The 20,875-nt window shown below is 41.0% G+C and overlaps 2 pseudogenes; one reads left to right on the plus strand and one right to left on the minus strand.

Annotated features, from left to right (window-relative positions):
- Positions 1 to 1,669: 1,669 nt before the first annotated feature.
- LOC119255060 (40S ribosomal protein S11-like) lies at positions 1,670 to 2,849 on the minus strand (annotated as a pseudogene).
- A 2,235-nt stretch (positions 2,850 to 5,084) lies between these two features.
- The window catches only part of LOC119255061 (KIF-binding protein-like), a 76,490-nt pseudogene continuing 60,699 nt past the window's right edge, over positions 5,085 to 20,875 (plus strand).

Here is a 20,875-nt window from a genome sequence, read left to right on the forward strand (position 1 = left end):
AGCAAGACAAAGTACAACAAAAGTAAATAGTCACAAAAATGTACGTGGTAAAAAAAACCACATTGAACTAGGAACTCAGATCAGTAACTAATTTGAATTGTTGAAAATTGCTTCACACTTAGATAAATAGGATTTTTATTTTATTTATAATTAAATTTATAGTTAATAATCTCATAAATTACTTATTTCATGGCTATAGAGAGTTTGTGGATATTAGTGACAAAAGGGAGGAGGGACTTGGGTCTAAGTTTTCCCAGATCTGTCACTGAACTAATTTTGTGTACCAAGTTCTAGTTACAAGGGGAGCTAGAAATGATGAACAGGCACAAATTTTCCTGCTCTCAAGGTGTTTAGAGTCCCAGAGGAAATGTAAGACAGGGATATTACAGTTCCATTTCACAGATGAGGAAACAGGGATTGCTGTAACTTGCCAAGATCACAAATAAGGGGCTAATAATTGGGGCTTCAACTCAGGTGACATGGTTATAGAACCTGTGTACCCAACAACTGTGCTATTGAGATAGCAAGAAGCTCAACTGAGGAAGATGTTCATTGCACACAAAGAGAAAGATGTTCATTGCCCACATTTTGTGGAGTGGTGATGTTTGCATTAAACCTTGAAGCATAGAAAATATTTGGAAATACTAATGTAGGTAGTGAGAGTAGAGGAAGAATTCAGAGAAAGGGAGAGTGGTGTTTCTAGGTTGAGAGCATGAAGTAGTAAACACGCAGGATCTAAGGAAATAGCCAAGATCAGTTAGGTTGTATTAGAATGTGTGAAAGCAGAGTAGTGGGTAAAAGGACTGGAAGGGTAGGCTGGACCAAGACCTGAAAGGTTTGGTCTTATAGACAATCTTTACTAACCTATTCCTAAGACTTTGCCAAACTAATTAACTTATCACCAAAAACCTTTCTAGGAGAGAAATACAAATAAACACACAAGAACTCTTTTCAAGTCACTTTCCCCCAAAGAGTAGCAAGTACCACAGACTCAAATTCCGGTCACTGTGTTCTGCTTGTCAGCTGTGAATTTCTCTCCAGATTTTCCAGGTCAGTCGTAGACTGTCAAACCTTAAGATAAGTAAGTGCACACATAATATCGTGGTAGTTAGAATCTTAGTAATAATCTTTGATAATCATGAAGGGTTCTTTAGAAATAATTGGGGTTTGGCTTATTGTCATAGTTACACAAGTGATATGTAATTAGAGTATAAAATAATGCTCATTTTAGAATTGGTAATGGTTAAGCCCTTTAGGGGAAGAAGTCACTGGCGTTCTAGATGAAATTAAACCAGGCAATACTTTATTAGAGAGACTCATGCTGAGGAGCCAGTGCAGGAAAGGAGAATTTAGTCTGATTCCTCACAGAGAGTTAGGAGGAGATATTTTCTTACATATGATTTTTATTTATTCATTTTTTGGGGTGGAAAAGACTTGTATTCTGACAGAGTGAGTGGGTGAGGTGGGGGGTAACAGGTGTCCAGCTCAGACCTTCTGGAACTGCTTCTGTAATGGGTGGCTGAAGCCGTAGACTGTAACAGGTGGTGCCCCCTGGAGGGGGTTGCTGGTGAGAATAGATAGCCCCAGGGAAAATGCTACAAAGTATCGCATTTTTGGGATAGAGCAATGATAAAAAATATAAGGGACTGCAGAAGGAGCTGAGGATTATTCAGTCTTTGGGATTCAGCATTTTGAGAGCTTCAGCATTTGGGGTCAGCAGATTTTGGCCCCCGCCATGCCTATCTTTCAGAAGGCCATCGTGGGCCCCTGAAGGTGGAGGCCTCTGGCAGCCAAACTCAGAGGGGAAAAGTTCGGAGGCTTTGCAAGTAACTGAGTGATTGAAACTCTTCCCAGTTTTGCTGCTGTTACAGCCTGGCAAGAAGGCGAAGACCTGGAGCCAAGCACCTCACTGAGCTGTGTGAGTGGGGCCATTTTTCGGGTTGCTCAGTTGCTACAACTGCTGTTATGAGTGTCGCTTGTCTGTGCTGCTCTGGAGTGTCCTGGCAGCTCCAGGAGCATCCGCCATTGCATGTTCTCTAGTCTTTGTGAGTTGGAACCTGGCTTCAAGTCCGGCTGCCCGTGCTCCAGATTGTCTGTGGCAAGAAGATGCCACCTTGGACACATGGCCTATTGTTCGGGAGAGGAGCTCCGTGTCCTCAGTGGTGGGAAGACGCCATCTTAGCTACTTTTGTTTAGACACGGCTTTGGATGAGGTAAATGGTCATTTTTGGCCTCAGTAACTCTTTGTTTTTCCCTGGTTTGTTAAATAAATCCCATTGTTGTTTCCTGAACCTGAATAGTTTTGCAATTTTGAGCGCAGATGAAAAACTCAGACAATGACAAGTAACCTTTGGGGCTCTGTCCTTAGGCAGTTTAGTGCTCCTTGCTGCCCTATATCTCTTCTTGGTGCTGACTCTCTTGGTCACGTTGAGCACCTTGAAGTGCATGGTCTTGCTCAGGGTACTCACCCACTGTAAGGATGTTGCTGATCTGGAGGTCCCTGAAACAAGGACACAGGGGGACAGACAAGATTGTTTGGCTCTTCTCTAAGTGGCTGTACTTTAGGATGTAGTGGAGGTAGTCTTGCAGATGACAGTGGCCTCTGCATCTTCATCTTGGACACTATACCAAATAGAATCTGCCCTCAGATGGAGACATTATCAGTAAAGAGGCATTTCTTGTCAGTGTAGGTGCCCCCAAAAGGCTCCTTGGTGTCTTGAAGCCCAGATTGATGTTCCTGTAGTATCTCAGGAGCTACTCCTTGCTGCTTTCCCCAAGTAGGGCCCTCTTCTTACTTTGAAAGATGGTCATCTGCTCTTGGTAGGCAGATCAGTCTGAATGTCTGCCATCTTTCTGGTTGCCCCCCCCCACCCAAAACAAAACAAAAGCAGAAAGAAAGAAAAAAAAAGAAGAAAAAGCCGGAGGGGAGAGCAGGAGGAGATATTTAAAGAGTAAATGCACCAGGTAGGAGGAGAACAGCCTCATAATTTATTCTGGGATGGGCTACACCAGGGCATGCACAGACAGGCACATGTGACTGTCAGCCTTCTCCCTCCAGGAAACTGTGATAATCATTAGTCAGGATGTAAGCTTTTTGCCCAGCATGTTCCCTCATAGTCAATGTGGTGGGCCACTGTAGAGGCAGGATGACCACAGAGCTGATTCATCTATAATCCGAGCAAACTGGCGGGTAAAGGAGAGTCGTGGAGCCCTCGGTGGGTTTCTCAGGCTTTTATTGAGCTTTATGTGTAGTGTGGCAAACAGGTACATGGCACACAAGGATGCTGGGGGCCAAGACAACAATGTAACCACTGCAGGTGCTCCATCAGGCAGGGCAATCCTAATGGTGGGAGGGCAGAAAAGCCTGAAAACCATTTACCCTACAACTACATTGGTCTCTAAGACCACACCTTTTAGGTGTAGTTCCAAGCCTTCCCTTCCAGGCCTTTACCCACTACTTTTGCTGTCACTCATTTTAATACAACCTATTAGATCCTGGCTATGTCCTTAGGTCTGGTGTATTTACTGCTTCCTGCTTCACTAATTTTGCTCTTAACCTAGAAACACCACTCTCCCTTTCTCTCATTTAATCCATGATTTAGTCCATGTGTACAAACAGAATTTAGGATTTAGGGTAACTCTTATTTTACCAGCACACAATTTTACCTAGACCATCTCGGTGGGACCCTTAGAAATCACGTAGCCTAAGCCCATGTATCCTGCAAAGGATGCAACGGAAGCTAAATATATTAAATAGACTTACTCAAAGTCATCCAGCAAATCAACAGAAAAATTATATCGCATCACAGAATTTTTGGAAAGTAAAACAAATGCTTTTACTGCACATTAAAAAAATCTGCATATAGGTGTAGTGGGTGTTCTATTTGTCCATGAATCTTTAAAATTTGATTAAAACACAATAACCAATAGCCAAACCTTATAAAACAATCCACTTTTATGCTACCAAATAATTGAGTAGAGATGTTAAAAATAAGAATTAGCCTTTCTTGAACACTTGCTCTGTGGCAAATATTGTGATGCATTATTTTCTATCATTAAAATAACAAATCTCACAAAGCTAGTACTATTATTCCCATTTTATGATTGAGGAAACTTTAAGAGAGTTAGATACTTGCTCAAGGCTATGCCACTAGTGAGTAATAATGTGGACTCAAACTCAGGACAGTCTGACGCCAAAGTAAGTGTTATTAACTGTTACAGTACATAACTTCACAGCTAGTAATAGATGGAACTTACATTTTTACCAGGAAATTTTAATTATCCACCAAGATGTAGAAACTAGAAAGTTTAATCCTTAAGATGTTTACCTTTGACTGAAAGTTGCTATGTAGATAAGTCTAAAGGACTTCCTCTTTGTGTGTTACAACCAACTAGATTGCTGCACTTTGCTGGAGAAACACACATCTAGTTTATCACACAGTGAGAATTCCAGTGACTGCTAGTGATTGTTACCAGCCTGAGGTCTGCCCTGTGCTGTGTCCATCAAACAGCTTTCCTGCCATGAGTGACACCTGCTTGGTAACCTGGGGTCCGGGGCCAGAGTCGTGGACCTTGAGAGATTGTACTGTGGCTGACCTAGGGCACAGCCTTCTGCCTGGCCTGGCCCCACCTGCTATACCCCTGACCTCAAATCCCAATAACTATATTGAAACAATCTTGATCTTTGGGTCTCCTGTTTCTTCTCTGTCCTGACTGCACTGTCCGGTAGACACTGCCCCGGCCCCCCCCACCCCGCCCACATAATCTCTTGCAAAGAACTATCAAAAAAACACTTATGTCCTCATACATCTAACCTGACATTTCCTAGCCCATTCTCTCCTCCGCTACTAGAATGCTTTCTCTAAAATGGATTGTGCCAACCCTATATTCCAAACTCTCTGATGGCTTCATGTTGTTTACAAAGTAGAATTCATACTTCCAAGCGTGGCATTCCATACCTTTCAAAATGCTCTCCTATTGCAAATCCTGTTAGCAAATTCCTGACACTGTTTATACAACAGTCAAGTTTACTGAGTGCCCAAAAAGTGTTGCATTTCAACAATCAGTATTTTAGTCATAGGATAATGGACAAAGACATCACAGATCTGGATTTAGGTATAGTTCTGGGGCTTTCTCTCCATGTGGATTTGAGCAAGTTGTTTCCCTCTTCTGGGTTTCAGATTCCCCTTCTATGTAAAAGAAGATGAATCTAGAAGCTCTCCAAGGCTCTTACAGCCCATATCTCTACTGGTCCCTGCTATTAGAATCCCCTTAGGGAAGCATCAATAACGCTAACCTCTAGGCAGCCAAAGATGTGTGTCTCACAGCTCTTTCCTGTGCTCAGCAGCTTAAGGTATCCTTACTTTACCCCCTCACCTCTTCAGCACTGTCTCTGGAATCTCCAGATGGGCCTGAAGTGAATCACGACACTGGCATTTCAATCTTTAACGTAATAAGCCGTGGAGCAGAGACAATGGAGCTCTTAGAGCCTCCAGCTATGATCTCACCTTCTGACCAAGATTTTTTTTGGCCTGTGATTGCTCAACCATGACCAGAAAAGAGAAAAAAAAAAAAGCCTCTACTTCAAGAAATGCTAGTGTTGACTCAGCATGCTGTAGGTCTGGAATTGGGGGAGGAACTTGTGTGGACGGGCAGGGACCTTGCAGACTCCTGTTGGGGAGAGAGGGGAAAAATACAGGCAATCCCAGAAGAAACAATCCTGAGTGCAAAGAGTTACAAGAGATGAAAGGCAGTAGGGTTTGTATGCGGGAGAAGACTTTATCGAGAGATGCTGTGTACCAGGCACTTTCAATCTGGGCTACCATGTTGCAGGAGGGTATTATCATTCCCATTTCCTTAATTCATAGAGGTTAACTAACTTTTCCAGAATTACATAACTAGTAGAGTTGTGGGTTCAAATTTAGGGTTCACCTTTTCTTTCATGCACCCTGAGAAACATCTGGGAGTAAGTCTTAAGAGCAAAGCTAGATCCTCAGGACATATTCATTGAATGATGATCTAAAGAAATAAACAAAAATACTAATGAGATGATGTTTAATCATAAATCATATTTAATCAGCACTAACCATGAAAAAAGGTAGAGTTGCAATCACCCAATGGACTAGCGTTAGGTGAAAAATGAGTGTTGTCCTTTGAAGAGGGACATGAAATGATGCTGCTAATTTCTAGAACATGAATGTGATTAACAAACTGGGCGTGGCCTCAGTCATCTTGTCTGCACAGCTGTCTGGGAAGGCTAATCTGCGGCTGGACTCTCTTGCTGCTGTCTGCTTGGCAGTGTGCTGTACTCTAATCTCCTGGCTTCACCGTTAGCTTGACATTTTTGCTGAGTCTGACTCATTCACTCCCAGCCTCGATTGTTCTGTGCCAATGCAGACTGCTTTTACAGTTGGCCTACTTAGAAGCACAGGATGTTAGTGTTGGAAGGCAGCTACCTTAGAATTCACCTAGTATAACCCCTTTGTGTTACAAATGCAAGAATAGGCCCAGACAGAGTTTGGTGATGTCTGAACTCTAGTGAGTTAGATGTGAGGCATGACAGCCCATAGCAACACGGGCCTGCCACATACAGAAAGGAAACTGGAATCAAGTAGCACTGGAGCTGGCAATACTAACCCACTGAAAGATTATTGGAACTGCAGTGGAATACAGTGAGTCTACCCAACCCCCACCGGGAGAGTGAGTTGGGATAGGGAGCAGGATCTCACTCAGCCAAGCTGTCTGGAGTTCAGGGCAAGGTTTCTGTCCCACAAGGGAAATGTGGAAGTGAATAGGGGAGTTAGAACAGAGGTGCAGTTATAAGGACTAGATCAAAATGCCCAAGAGGTGATGGTGCGTGGAGAAAAATTATAACTCATAGGCTATCAGGATTTGCAGTGTTTATCAGAAGTGTGATAAAGTCCACGTTAGTGGCAGTGTACCTCATGCCCATGGTGGGCTGTGTCACTCTCTTCAGGGGACATGTCTCATGCTCTTCAGGAACGAAGCTTCCTGAAGCTAAAAGGAGCGAGTGACTCCAGATCATAGCTAGGGAGTCAGGGAAGACAGCACTGAAGTACACCTTCCATTCTGCCTCCCAAATTTCTCCGGGATGTCAATCTCCTTACCACCCTGACCTGGGTTATCACCCTCCTGAATAATTGCAATCGAGTTTTACTTCATCTCTAATCCTCTATCCACTTTCTAAAGCATTCTTTTATCACCATGGTTATGTATCTATGACACATCAGTTGGTGTCTAGAAATATCGGATGGCTTGCCATGGCCCAGCAAACTTTCTCAACTGGGCTTCCATGTAAGAATCAAGCTCTACAGAAAATCAAGGGACCATTTTCTCAGTTCTCACTAGGAAGGTACATAGTGAGTATTATTCTGGGTCTACTGGGGAGAAATGGATGTCTATAATGACTTCCTTAAGTAAGAAGGCTAATTTTCTTGAGGATCCCTGATTGAGAAAACTTGGGAAGAATTAAGCCCAAATGTCTCTGCCTGGCATGTTTGATCCTATAGAACAGCAGCCCAACCTACTTTTGATTGTATCTCTTGTCCTCTTTACCATGTATCCTATGCTCTGGTCACACAAAATTCTTCCCATTTCATCATGCTATTTTGTGCATGTCTCAACATTGTTTTTTCCACTTAGTCTCCTTATTGCTCTTGCAAAATCGTAGTCTTCCATCAAAGTCTAGCTCACATGTCCTCTCTGAATCAGCCACCAAAGACTAATTAAATTGTTCCTTCTTCTATGAACCCAAATCATTTGTGTGGCCTGTATAACTTATATAACATATATGGATACCATATAACATGCTACTGTGTAACATATAATTCATAGTTAGAGGCTTACTGCACTGTGTGAGATACAATAATTTGAGTTTCTTCCCAGCAGGGAACATACCCCTCTCCCTTGTCTGACCTGAATAGATGTTTATCAAACTGAGAATAAAAGCAAAGCTAATTCTGGAACTTAAGTCTCTGTGCTCTTATTCCAGCATTATTGGGTTTCTACACATGACAACAACTACATCAAACAAAAAATGTGCTATGTCAAATTTGCAGGTGTACATTGTGATAGGGTGGACTGGGAGGAAACTTTCTGAATAATTACTGACAGAACGAGGACAATAACTAGTAGGCCCCACTGGGGCATGGAAAATGAAGCCCAAAAGATATTAGGTGAGGTAGAGAGGACTCTATCAGGAGTACGTAGAGGACCAGTTTTTAATTTCTCCAGGAAGTGAGAAAAGGAAAAGAAAGAGAAACAGTTGGCCGTGGGGTTAAGTGAAGGACACATACGTCAAGAACTAATGTTTGAAATGACTCATTGAAACTGAAATCTGATAATAAAGAGAACTTATATTTGCATAGTGCAGAATAGTGTCACACATCTGATCTCACTTAATTCTCAGAATAACCCTGTGTAGGGGGTGGGAGGGCAGGGGTGGAGTGTGTGTATGTGTGTGAGCCTGCATGCGATGCTGTTACAGTTCTCTCACAGAGGAGACAAACACGACTCAAAGAGAAGTGACATGTCACCGCCACTGTCTTTAAGTCAGGCAGCTGGAACCCCAAGACAGGACTGCCTATCTCTGGGTCCAGAGCCACATCACTTCAGTGAAAAGCAGGAAGGCAGCTCTTCTGGTCTAAAAGCTGAAGATCTTTATAAAATCAAAGAAGATGACATGTAGAGCTTTTTCTGAGTCATGACTCAGAGGGACTCTCCACAAACTAAAGACTTTTCTAGGCTTTTTTAAGATAAAGATAGGAAGCCATAAGTCAACTGACTTGCAGGGGGCCGGCTGATACAGAGCAATTCTCAGCTTGAACCAGGCTAGAGTCTGACTTGACTGAAAAATGTGGGGCAGGAAGAAGAGCCCAGATCTTTTGGGTTTTCACCTACTTCTAGGAAGGACGATGAGACAGGGAATAGGAACCCACTGATACACTCTGGTTGGCTTCAGATGTAGAAAACAAGGCATCAGGAAGATGGAGTGGAAGAACTGGGATCACAAGATCTGCTCAGTTTTATCCATGAATTTGGAATCTATGAGATCTTAGAATATAAATAGCACTGACTAAGCTCTGAAGAAAATTCCTTCTGTTGTCATTTAGCATCTTTATTATGTGTTTCCTGTCATCCCAACAAAATGGTGAGACCCTCAGGGGCATAGAGATGGTTTAAAAATGTTTGTATTTCACTATCTGATACATGAACATATGAAACAAATGTCAGGAAGTGGCTTTTTGATGACAATCAAGATTTTAGGTTCGTTAATCATCTGCTTACATGATTACACAGAATGAGTTTCCTTGATTTTTCTTCCCTCTCCTTCCAACACCACCTAACTGGGCTTTTGAAAATCCTTATCTATACATTAAATTATATTGTGGGTCTACTGTGTGCCAGGTACCACCTGTGTGCCACCTGTTAGGCCCTATGCTGGTGGGGGGAGGGTGCCTGGAAGTCAATGAGAGGCACCTACCTCCACAGAGTTTAGAATTTAAAGTGACATAGACTGGCATGGCTTAAGGAGCCACAGAGACTGTCTAATTCAACTGCCTCATTTCCACAGTGAGCAAATAAAGGCCCAGAGGAGGGTGCTGTCTTGTAGAAGGTCACACAGCTATTCTGTGGCAAAACCAGATAAAGAAAATAGTTCTAGTTTTCAATTAAGATCCTGATCTGAAATTATCCAAGAGGCCAAGAAAAGCTTTATCTCCCTTTCTTTCAGTCCCAACTCAGTAAGTCTTTCTCAGCCTCTTGATTATTAGAGAAAGTGAACAATTTTTTACCCTGTCTTTTCTGGAACTAAGCCTTTTCAGTTACTAATAAATCAGCTTCCTCATTCTCTGGAACTCTATCTTTTATGTTCTTTGCAACCCTCTTGTCTCCCGAGATTCTTGTTCTTATAACCAGAATCTGGGCTTAGAAATACTTGCTTGAGTTTTGCTTTTTCACAGGAAGGAAATATGTTAATTTTCTGTCACAAAATATCATGAAGTTGTTTCACTGTTGTTTAAAAGATTCATTCTGTTAGAAATACTGATAATATTTGTTTAGTGAGGGTTCTCCAGAGAAACAGAACCAATAGGACAGAGAGAGAACTAGATGACAAATTAGACAGACAGACAAACCGACAGACAGATTTTAAGGAATAGCTCATGTCATTGTGGAGTTGGAAAGTACAAAATCTAGACCAGTGGATTGGAGACACAGGTAAGTATCAATACTGCACTTCAAGTTCAAAGGCTTTGTGCTGGCAGAATTCCCTCTTGCTTGGCAGAGGTCAATTTTTTCTTCTAGTCAGGCCTTCAACTACCAGAGCGAGACCCACCCACATTCTGGAGGGCAGTTTGCTTTACTCAAAGTCCACTGATTTCAAGGTTAATCTTACTCAGAAACATTCTCACAGAAATGTCCGGAATAATGTGTGACCAAATGTCTGGGCACCATGGCCCAATCTATTTAACACATAAAAATAACTGTTATGATACTTTACGTTGAAAATCTTAAAACCCTAAGAGTCATACCAGAATTCTGAAGAGCTGGGCAAGTGTCAGTTGCTGGGGGAATCACTGCATGCAAAGGCCTCATGTAATACCATGGATCAGAATTAGTGGGTCAGGAAGGAGGTTTGGCAAAGATGGAAAAACCATCAGGTGGACAGAAAAGATTAGAAGAAGATTTTATTTTGGAAAACCTAGAGACTCCCTTTCTTTCTGCTCCATTTCATAAAGGAAAAGGAGAAAAGTCCAGACACCAAGCACCAGAGGGGGACATACTGGTTTTCTCTTCCTTCAGAAATGTTTGGTGACCCGAGTTCCAACAACATAGGGGACTGAGATAATACCCCTCCCAACTTCTCTGGGTGGGGAAGCGAGAAACTGAGCTTCATGTTCAGGGACTTAAAGCCGATGGCTGTAGAATCAGGTCTGTTGGGGCTCTGAGCCCCTAATGAAGCTGCAACAGTCTTAAAGTTAATATACCTCATGGAGTGCTTGGAGTTGGAGATTCTCATATACATTAAACAAATATTCTTCTGTCAGGAACTGCTCTAGGTGCTGGCAATCCAGCAGTCAACAAATTCCACAAAAATCCTCGCCTTCCTGAGTTTCTAACCTCAGGGGAGATGAACAATGCACAATATAAATAAGTGGAATACAACATGAAATGTGCTGATGACAAGAGCCACTGTAGGGAAGGGGATTTAGGAAATTCTGGGGAATGAATGTTGCCATTTCAATTAAGGTGGCTAAGGAGGATGTCCCTGGGAAAGCCACATTTAAGTAAAGACCAGAAGGAAGTGAGAGGGTGAGTAATGTAGACATTTGGGGAAGGAACATTCCAGACAGAAGGAATCATTGTTTGGGACTAAATTGTATCCTCCCCACCCCCACACCCCCAAAATACTGACATCTTAATCCCTAGTACCTGGTAAATATGACCTTATTTGAAAAATGAGATATTTGTAGATGTTTTCAAGTTAAGATGAGGTCATTAGGGTGGCCACAATCCAAGTTGTATGATTGGTATGCTCATGAGAGGGCACGGAGACAGACCCTCAGGGACGGAGAATTCCATGTGACAACAGAGGCAGACATGGGAGTGACGCAGCTCCAAGCCCAGAAATGCCAAGGATTGGCAACCATCATGAGCAACTAGGAAGAGGCAAGGATGGATTCTCCCTTACAGGATTCAAAGGCAGCATGGTCCTGCCAATACCTTGATTTTGAACTTCTAGCCACCAGAACTGAAAGAGAATAAATTTCTTTTTCTTAAAATCACCCACGTTGTGATACTTTGTAATGACTATTCAAGGAAAACTCATATAGCCATGAAGTAGAAATGTGCTTGGCATGTTAAAGAAATACAGAAGTCAGAGTGACAAGGGTGGGAGTAATAGGAAATCAGAGAGATTATAGAACAGATGATGAGAGCATTAGGGCCACTTAGGGTCAGAGAAGTGCCATGCTCACCTACAACTTAATTGTATAGATACTAGTACTTTTAATGAAATCTTTCATGAGTTCTTTTGGCCTATTTTAATCTATAATGTTGATACAAAACTAATTTTTTAAAAAATGAAATTCTTATTTTCAAAAACAGATCCTTAGGTGAACTCTCCTATTTTATCTCAGTTGACTAGCTAGCTGTCAACAGAGTTGTTTAGATGATAACTGTATGACACAAAGAGAAATCTCCAAAGGTTAGCCTCAGTTGCCCTTATGCCACCCTCCTGGCCCAGGGCCTGTGGCCCACAGATCCAGGCTCCCTGAATTCCCAGGTAGGGTGGTCCAGCTGGGCTTCCTGGCAGGTCAGAGGTCAATCGCCCTTGCTTGAGAACTGCATTGGTTTGAATGGGAAATTTTCCTTCTTCTAAGCCAGTGGATGGAGTTTATCTCCTAAGAAGAGGATGTCAGAGTGGAAAGAATACAAAGTTCAGAACCCAAAAAGCTGTGAGTTGGAGAAGAAATGCCCAGTTTTGAAGCCAAATGATTAATTCTGAATTCCTCCTCCGCCATGTCTTAATTATATGCTCTTGAGTAGAGTCAGTTATGCTTTTGAGTTTCTGAATAGAAATAATCCCCCTACTTCAAATGTGTATTTTTATACATTTATATTTTATTCATTTATTCATTCATTTATTTATTTATTTTTAAAGATTTATTTATTCACACATACAAGAACTGGGGCACAGGCCAGATGTGCAGGAGGGTAAGAAGATTCACCAGAGACAGATCAGGGAACAGAACAGGCAGACAGACGAGATACACTGCTGAGGGGAGCAGCGGGCGAGGCAGGAGAGGTCTGCTGCACCATGTGGGTTGCTCCAAGGCCTGCGGGGATCGAACCCGCGCTGCAGAGGCTGGGGACAGCTTCACAGTGCTGTGCTCAACCCGCTGCACCACCAGGGAGACCCCATCTATATTTTTTAAATAACATTTTTTTGAGATTTGCAAATGTCTAAGCACCAGAAATAAAGCAAAAGAAAAACAGCCCCTGCTATAGTGATATTCATAATTTTGTGAGGAAAACAGGTACAAAATCAAACAATTACTGTTCTAGATAATATGTAGTGAAAGGGAAGCAAACCTGGGTTAAGTGTGGTCCAGCACACCCCAGTGTGATGTGTGTGTGTGTATGCGCGTGTGTGTGAGACAGAACAGGAAAAGAAGGAAGGAAAATAGCCACTGCTTCCTAGAAAAGGTAAACCCGGATGGGGGCTTGATAGGCAATACTAGGAGGTAAAAGTGGGGTGGGGAAAGCATTTCCAGGAAGGAGGGTAACTCTGGCCTTCCCAGCTTCCTCTGCACAAGGGCAAGAGCTTTCTTCACAGCGAGTCACAGGCCTCAGTAAACACATTTCAGGTGTAGAGGTGAGGGCCCAAGGTTAAGAGCAGGACACTGGCAGGGGATCTTTTTTTTTTTTTTAATAATAAATTTTATTTTTATATTCCCCATACAATTGCAACCCCCCCATTCTGACCCCAATCCCTCCCCTCCCACACCCCCAAAAAGTGTCTCTGGTTCATAGTTTTTTGTTGATTTTGATTTTCACTTTCTTATAGTTATTCATTTTCCTGATCCCTTATTTAAGTTTTCTAGATTCCTGCTATGAGTGAGACCATCCGGTATTTTTCTTTTTCTTTCTGGCTTATTTCGCTGAGCATGATCCCTTCCAGCGCCATCCATGTTGCTGCAAATTGCATGTGTTTATCTTTTTTGAATGCTGAGTAATATTCCATGGTGTATATGTACCACATCTTCTTGATCCAGTCATCTATTTTTGGGCATTTGGGCTGTTTCCAAAGCTTAGCTATTGTGAATAGCGCTGCTATAAACATAGGGGTGCAGGTGTGGCAGGGGATCTTTTTTCTTTCTTTTCTTTACTTATGATATATTGCTACTTTACATGTTTATTTGTGTTTTCACAATATAGGATTTCCTCCCCTCAGGTGTGGTCACCATAGTTTTCCCACAACCACAGCACCCCAGGCCTCCACCCTAGTCCTTTGTGCTCTCCTCCCCTCCTGCTTTCTCCCTTCTCTCTTTCACCTCCTCTCCCCTTCCCCTCCTGGACACCTCAGATCTATAATCAGCTTTCAAGGATAGGTTTGAAAGTTTTTTTTCTCTGATTCTTTCTTTGCTATCTCCACATTCTGCCTATAAGTGAAACCATCCAATATCTATCTTTCTCCTTCTGGCTCACTTAGCATAACCCCTTCGAGTTACATCCATGCTGCCATAAATGGCATGTTTATCACTTTTGATCACAGAGTAGTAGGCCATTGTGTATCTATATATGTCTTTTGTTTTATCCACTCAACTGTTCTGGGGCATTTAGGTGGTTTCCATATCTTGGCTATTGTACAAAGTGCTGCTATAAATACAGGTGTACAGGTTTCCCTTTGAATTTGTGTTCATGTTTTCTTTGGGTAGCTACCTAGGAGTGGAATTTCTGTGCCACATGGTAGTTCTACTTTTAGTTTTTGAGGAATCTCCATTCTTCTTTCCGTAGAGGTGGCCAGTCTGCATTCCCAACAACCATGTAAGCGGGTTCATTTTCCTCCACAACCTCGCCAGCACTTGTTTCTCTTTGGTGTTTTGGGTTTTTTGTTTGCTCTTTATCTGGGTCATTCTCACATGTGGGAGGTGGTATCTCACTGTGCTTTTGATTTGCCCTTCCCTGATGATAAGTGATGATGAACATTTTTTCACATGCCTGTTGGCCATTTGCATGTGTTCTTAGGAGAGGTGCCTATTTCATTCTTTTACCTGCTTTTTGGTTTGGTTGGTTGCTTTGTTTTTGTTGAATTGTATGAGCTCTTTGTAGAGCTTGGATATTAGTCCCTTGTCAGCTGTGTGGTGTGCAAATATTTTCTTCCATTTGGTTGGGTCTTTCTCTGTACAGAAACTTTCTAGTTTGATGTATTCCCACTTGTTTACTTTCTCCATTGTTTTCCTTGCTGTTGGACATGAATCCACAACAGTATTTCTGAAATTTATGTCATGAAATGTATTGCCTGTTTTTTTCCTATGTATTTTCTGGTTTCAGGTCTTACATCCAAGTCTTTTATCAATTTGAATGGTTTTTGTGTATGTTATGAGATAGTGGTCTAATTTCATTCTTCTGCATGCAACTGCATAATTTTCCCAACTCCATTTCTTGAAGAGACTACTCTTGTTCCAATGTTTGTTCTTCACCCCTTTATCATAGATTAACTGTCAATCTAGGTGTGTGTTTATTTCTGGGATCTCAATTTTATTCCATTGGTCTGCGTGTCTGTTTTTGTTTCAGTACCATGCTGTTTTAATTATTATGGCTTTATACATATATATATAACTATATATATAGTATAAATGGGATAATAGTATATATATATATATATATATATAGAGAGAGAGAGAGAGAGAGAGTATAGTTTGAAATCTGGAAGTGTGATACTTCCTTTTTTCCCCTTTTTAGTCAGGAGAACTTCAGCTGTTTGGGGTTGTTGTTGTTTATTCCATATGAATTTGAATAATCTTTGTTCCATTTCTTTGAAGAATGCCATTCTCCTACCTACTTTTTGGTTTGAGATTGCATTAAATATGTAGATTGCTCTAGGTAAGATGGTTTGATAATAGTAATTTTTCCTATCCATAAGCAGGGAATATCTTTCCATTTCTTCATGTCTTCTTCAATTTCTTTTAATGATATTTTATAGTTTTAATTGTATAGGACTTTCACTTTCTTGGTTATGTTTATTCCCAGGTATATAATTTTTCTTTGGTGAGAATGTAAGTGGAATGGCTTTCTTTTTTGAAAGACTTTTTTTTTTAATTTATTCATGCATTCAAGAACCGGGGTACAGTCCAGATGCACGGGAGGGTGAGAGGATTCACCAGAGACAGAGCGGGGAACAGAACAGGCAGACTGATGAAATACACTGCTGAGGGGAGCAGCGGGCAAAGCAGGAGAGGTCTGCCGCACCATGTGGCTATCTCCCTGGCCAGCTGGGATTGAACCCACACTGCAGAGGCTGCAGACAGCTTCACAGCGCTATGCTCAACCGCCATGCCACCAAGCAGGCTTGGGATGGCTTTCTTAATTTGTTCTTCTTCTAGTTCATGTGTATAAAGGAAGACAACTGATTTTCGTATGCTGGTTTTATATTCTGCCACTTTGCTGAACTGGTTTATTGTTTTTATTAGTTTATCTATGGAGTCTTTGGAGTTCTCTATGATATTATCATATCATCTGCAAATAACAATAGCTTTACTTCTTTCTCTTGCCTAATTGCTATAGCTAGGACTTTTAAAACTATGTTGAATAGTAGTGGTGAGAGCGGACATCCTTATCTTCTACTAGGTATTAGTGGTAAGACTTTCAATTTTTCATCATTGAGAATGATACCAGCTGTGGTTTGTCATACATAGCTTTTATTTTGTTAAGATATGTTCCATTTCCCCCCAGTTTTTCAAGGATTTTCATCATAACTGGATGCTGAATCTCATCAAATGCTTTCTCAGCATCTGTTGATTTGATCATGTGATGTTTTTTCTTTTCCCGTTCTGTTGATGAGGTGAATTACATTGATTGATTTTGGAAGTTGAACCATCTTTGTGTTTCTGGTATAAATCTCACTTGGTCATGGTATATAATCTTTTTAATGTGTTTCTGGATTCTGTTTGCTAAGATTTCTTTGAAGATATTTTGCATTTGTGTTCTTTAGGAAGATTGGTCTATAGCATCTTTGCGTTGTCTTTGGTTTTGGTATTAGCATGAGGTTGGCCTCATGTTTGCGAGAATTCCATCTTTATTGTTAGGAAGAGTTTGACAGGGTAGATTTTAGTTTGTATTTGAAGGTTTGGTAGAACTCACTTGTGAAGCTTTTGTGTTTTGGGGGAGAATTTTGATTACTCTTTCAATTTCCTTCCTTATTATTGGTTTGTTTAGGTTTTCTATTTCAGTCTTGGATGATTGTGTGCTTCTGATAATCTATTCATCTCATCTAGGTTGTTACATTTATTTGAATATAAATGTTTATAGTAATGTCTTATCCTGTGAATTTCTGAAGCATCTGTTACCACTTCACCTTTTTCATTTTTGATCCTATTTATTTGTATTTTCTCCCTCTTTTTGTGAGCCTAGCTAGATATTTGTCTATTATGCTTATTTTTTCAAAGAACTAGTATTTCATTTCATTGATCTTTTGGACTGTCTTTTTTTATTTCTATTTCCTTTATTTCTGCCCTAATTTTTATTACTTCCTTCCTTTTACTGGCTTTTGGATTTTTTGTTCTTCTTTTCCTAGGTCCTTGAGTAGAAAAACAAGTTTGTTTATTTGGGTTCTGTGTAATTTTTTTTTAAAAAAAGATTTGTCTTATTTTATTTATGTATATAAGAACTGGGGTGTAGGCCAGAGGTGTGGGGAGTGAGAGGATTCACCAGAGACAAAGTGGGGAGCAGAGCAGGATGATCTACTGAAATACACTGCTGAGGGGAGCAGCAGGAGAAACAACAGTGCTTTGTAAGTTACCTCCCTGGCCGGGGATCAAACTCATGCCACAATGGCTGCCTATAACTTGATAGCACTGAGACTTTAACCCCTGCACCACCAGGGAGGACCTCTTCATAATTTTTTTAATGTATACTTCTTAATCACTATGTACTTCGCTCTTAATACTGCTTTTGCTGTGTCCTATGTGTTCTGGCGGGGTGTCTTATGCCTAAATAGTAAGTGGGGGAGCCAAGCTTTGGTCCCTAGCAGAATGGATTAAGTTTTAGTGATAATATTATATTGCTTTCCCAATAGATTTGTTATTAATATACCTGTTCACATTGATACATACAGTTCTTTTCAGAAATCATAATGAGCTTAGAATAGATGGAGCCATTGTTCTAATCACTGACTAGCACATAACAGATTCTTCATGAATATTTGTGAATGAAATTTTAAGAATACAACACAAGTTACTCATTCAGTGTTATTTGTGTGAAAAAGCTGCTCACCAGAAATCAAGAAATCTGTATTGTATTCTAACTTCTGCCAATACTTTGGGGACCTTAGGGGAGCCATTTAGTTTCATTGAGTTTATCTTAATTTCTTATCTTAAAATTTTGTTACCACCTGCCCCACCCGCCTGCAGGTAAATGTTGTGAGAATGAAATATAATGGTTGTGAAAAACTTAAAGCACAGCAGACTGAAATGTAGCTCTGTATCTTTGTCTTGGGTTTGGATCAGAGAGAGTTACTTATTTGCCTTTGGCTTCCCAGAACCCACAGCCACAGACTCTGTCCCACAAGCTGTATCATGAAGGATTCTTTTTTTTTTTTTTTTTTCATGAAGGATTCTTGATTGAGAATAACTTAATCAATAGAAGAGGTTATTTGAGTGATATCAGGAAGGTCACAGAATGGTGGGAAGACTAGAGAATCAAGCTTGGAAAATGGACATAAACTGAAGGAGACATCACAAAAAGACAGAAAGATCATATCACAGAAACACTGCAGATAAGATGCTGTTGGCACAATTACCATTACCAGCACAATTCCAAGCTGCCCTTGTTTCCTGGATCACTTTGCTTCAAATACAAGGTCTTGATCAGGAACATTAGCTGGGACAAACTTAGATCATATGCATACACTCCATTAGCCAAGGATCCAAGAGGGTAACTGTCTGGCCTCTTTCCCAAGTTCCATAGAGGGAAGAAATACTCTACTTCCAACTACGTCTTCCAGGATGGCAGTTCCCCTAGACATAGGAAAGAAGATCAGATGCTGGGCAGCCAATGAAAACAAGTTATGACAAATATCCTATAAAAGATGATCAAAGGCCTATTCCAGGTCAGGATATAGGGAGTGAGGATACTAGTTTAAAATTGGAAAACTAAAACTAGACCATGATTTATTGAGTAGCAACAGTGATTTAAGACTTCTTGTTTATTAGGAAATGTTCAAGATACTGGGAAAGAAGGCCAAGACATAGGTGTTGGGTTCACAGTACTCTAGTAGATAGGGAAGAAAAGGGAATAAAATAATAAAATAAAATGCACTAAGGAAAGGGTATAACTGAGATGAATTAGAAAGGGAGCATAGGGCAAGAATAAACACTGGGGATCATGTGGGTGGCCAGGTAAGCTTTCCTCAAGAAGAGCGCAGAATGGAAAGGGAGAGGAAGAAATAACATTAGCATGTTTGGTGTCTGTTCATCTTTGTAATGAGGCAGAATCTGGGCCTGGTATTTCCTTTGCTACTGCCACCAGTCATAATCTCCATAGTACTGCCATTAAGCTCAAAATTAGTAGTATTGTAATATCTGAGTGTAATTGGCATACTGCTAGAGCTAGGGCATTTTTTCCTTTGTTCACTCCAAAATCTCTAGTATTTAATGTATCAGTGAAAGTTTGTTACTGCTTCTGCTGGTTTTAAATATAGTCAGTCATCTACCTAGTCAGACCTGGGTTTAAAAGTTGGACCAACAACTGACTAATTTTACAAGATCTCACTGTGAGCCTCAATTTCCTCAAAGGTATAATGGGAATTAAAACTACTTGCTTCCTGAAGTGTTGTGGGGATTGACAGAATGTTCGCCAAGTGTCCTGGGTCAGTGGTTAGTAGGTCCTGTGATGGCTCTTGGTTTGAGGGCATTCTCCAAAAGTCTGATGATCATGGGAGGCCTCTTTGTTCTTCCCCTTTGATCTAAGGGGGGCCTTCTGTGCTGATGAGATTACAAGAAAGAAATGGCTTCTGGGAGAGAAGGGGCCCCAAAATGTGAGAATATGGGTTTGGGGAGGGAGTGGATACAAAGTTTACCTTGAGCTCTGAGCCCCTTTACATGGTAGAACAGAGAGCCTGGTTCCTGGAACTGAGGAAAGTTTTCAGATTCCACAAGAATGATTTAAAAAACAGCCCTCCTGGCACTCAGGATGTTTTCCTGGGCCCATTATGAGGAGGAAATGATTTACCCAGATGTGGACAGGACCTGGTTGGGCTCCTTTCTCTAGTGAGATCAGGTCACAGAACTTGGAGGGTGGAGGACAGCACATCCATTAACTAGCCATTTCACATATTGTTCCTGTACAGCGTTAGAAAATATGTGCAATATAATAGGCCTGGTAACACTCATGGGGTAACACTTTGTCCTCTCAGAATAATAAGCTTGATAGTTGAGGGGAATTTGCTACAGGCCGAAGCAGTTTAATAAATGGGTCAGATCCACATGTGAAAATACTGTGTGGCTTGGAACAGACCAAATTATGTGGTGTATGAATTTAGATCTCCCTTCTGAAATTCCTGGTGTACAATTTATTAGTCTTTTCTTCCTAATAAACTCTGGTATTCTAGCCCAACATTGAACTTCCAGATAAATTCTAATCATTCACTCATTATACAACTGTATATTGAGTACCTACCACATGCCAGGCTTTGTGAGGGGTTCACAGGATCTTGATTCTGATGGTGAAGAAAGGAGAGGAGATTTTTTGTAAAAATTCAGAAGGCTTTTCTCTCAGACATTATTTGTGGGAAGTGTGAATGTGCCTCCTCCCTGCCATGTGCATAGAGAGAAAATAATTTCATGTAGAATGGCTTGGTTCCGGTGTTGAGCGGGCTCAGCATCTCATCTGGGGGTAGGCCCAGGATTGGAAGAATAAAGCACAGAGTATGTTGCTATAGTAACTTGGCATTAACAAACCTTAGTGCCTTTGTGTTGCCCCCAAATTGTCTTTCTAGCTGGTATATATTGTCGGAATGTGGCAAGTTTTTCTTAATTTCCATCTTTCACTTTATAAATGCGTTTTTCAAGGTATATGTAGGAAATGTCCTCACTTTTTGAACTGGGGCCATAGTATAGATTGAGATCCAGACTAT

This window comes from Talpa occidentalis, unplaced genomic scaffold, assembly GCF_014898055.3.
Source record: "Talpa occidentalis isolate TD23 unplaced genomic scaffold, MPIMG_talOcc4v2.1 talOcc4.3, whole genome shotgun sequence".
In the NCBI taxonomy this organism is placed as follows: domain Eukaryota; kingdom Metazoa; phylum Chordata; class Mammalia; order Eulipotyphla; family Talpidae; genus Talpa; species Talpa occidentalis.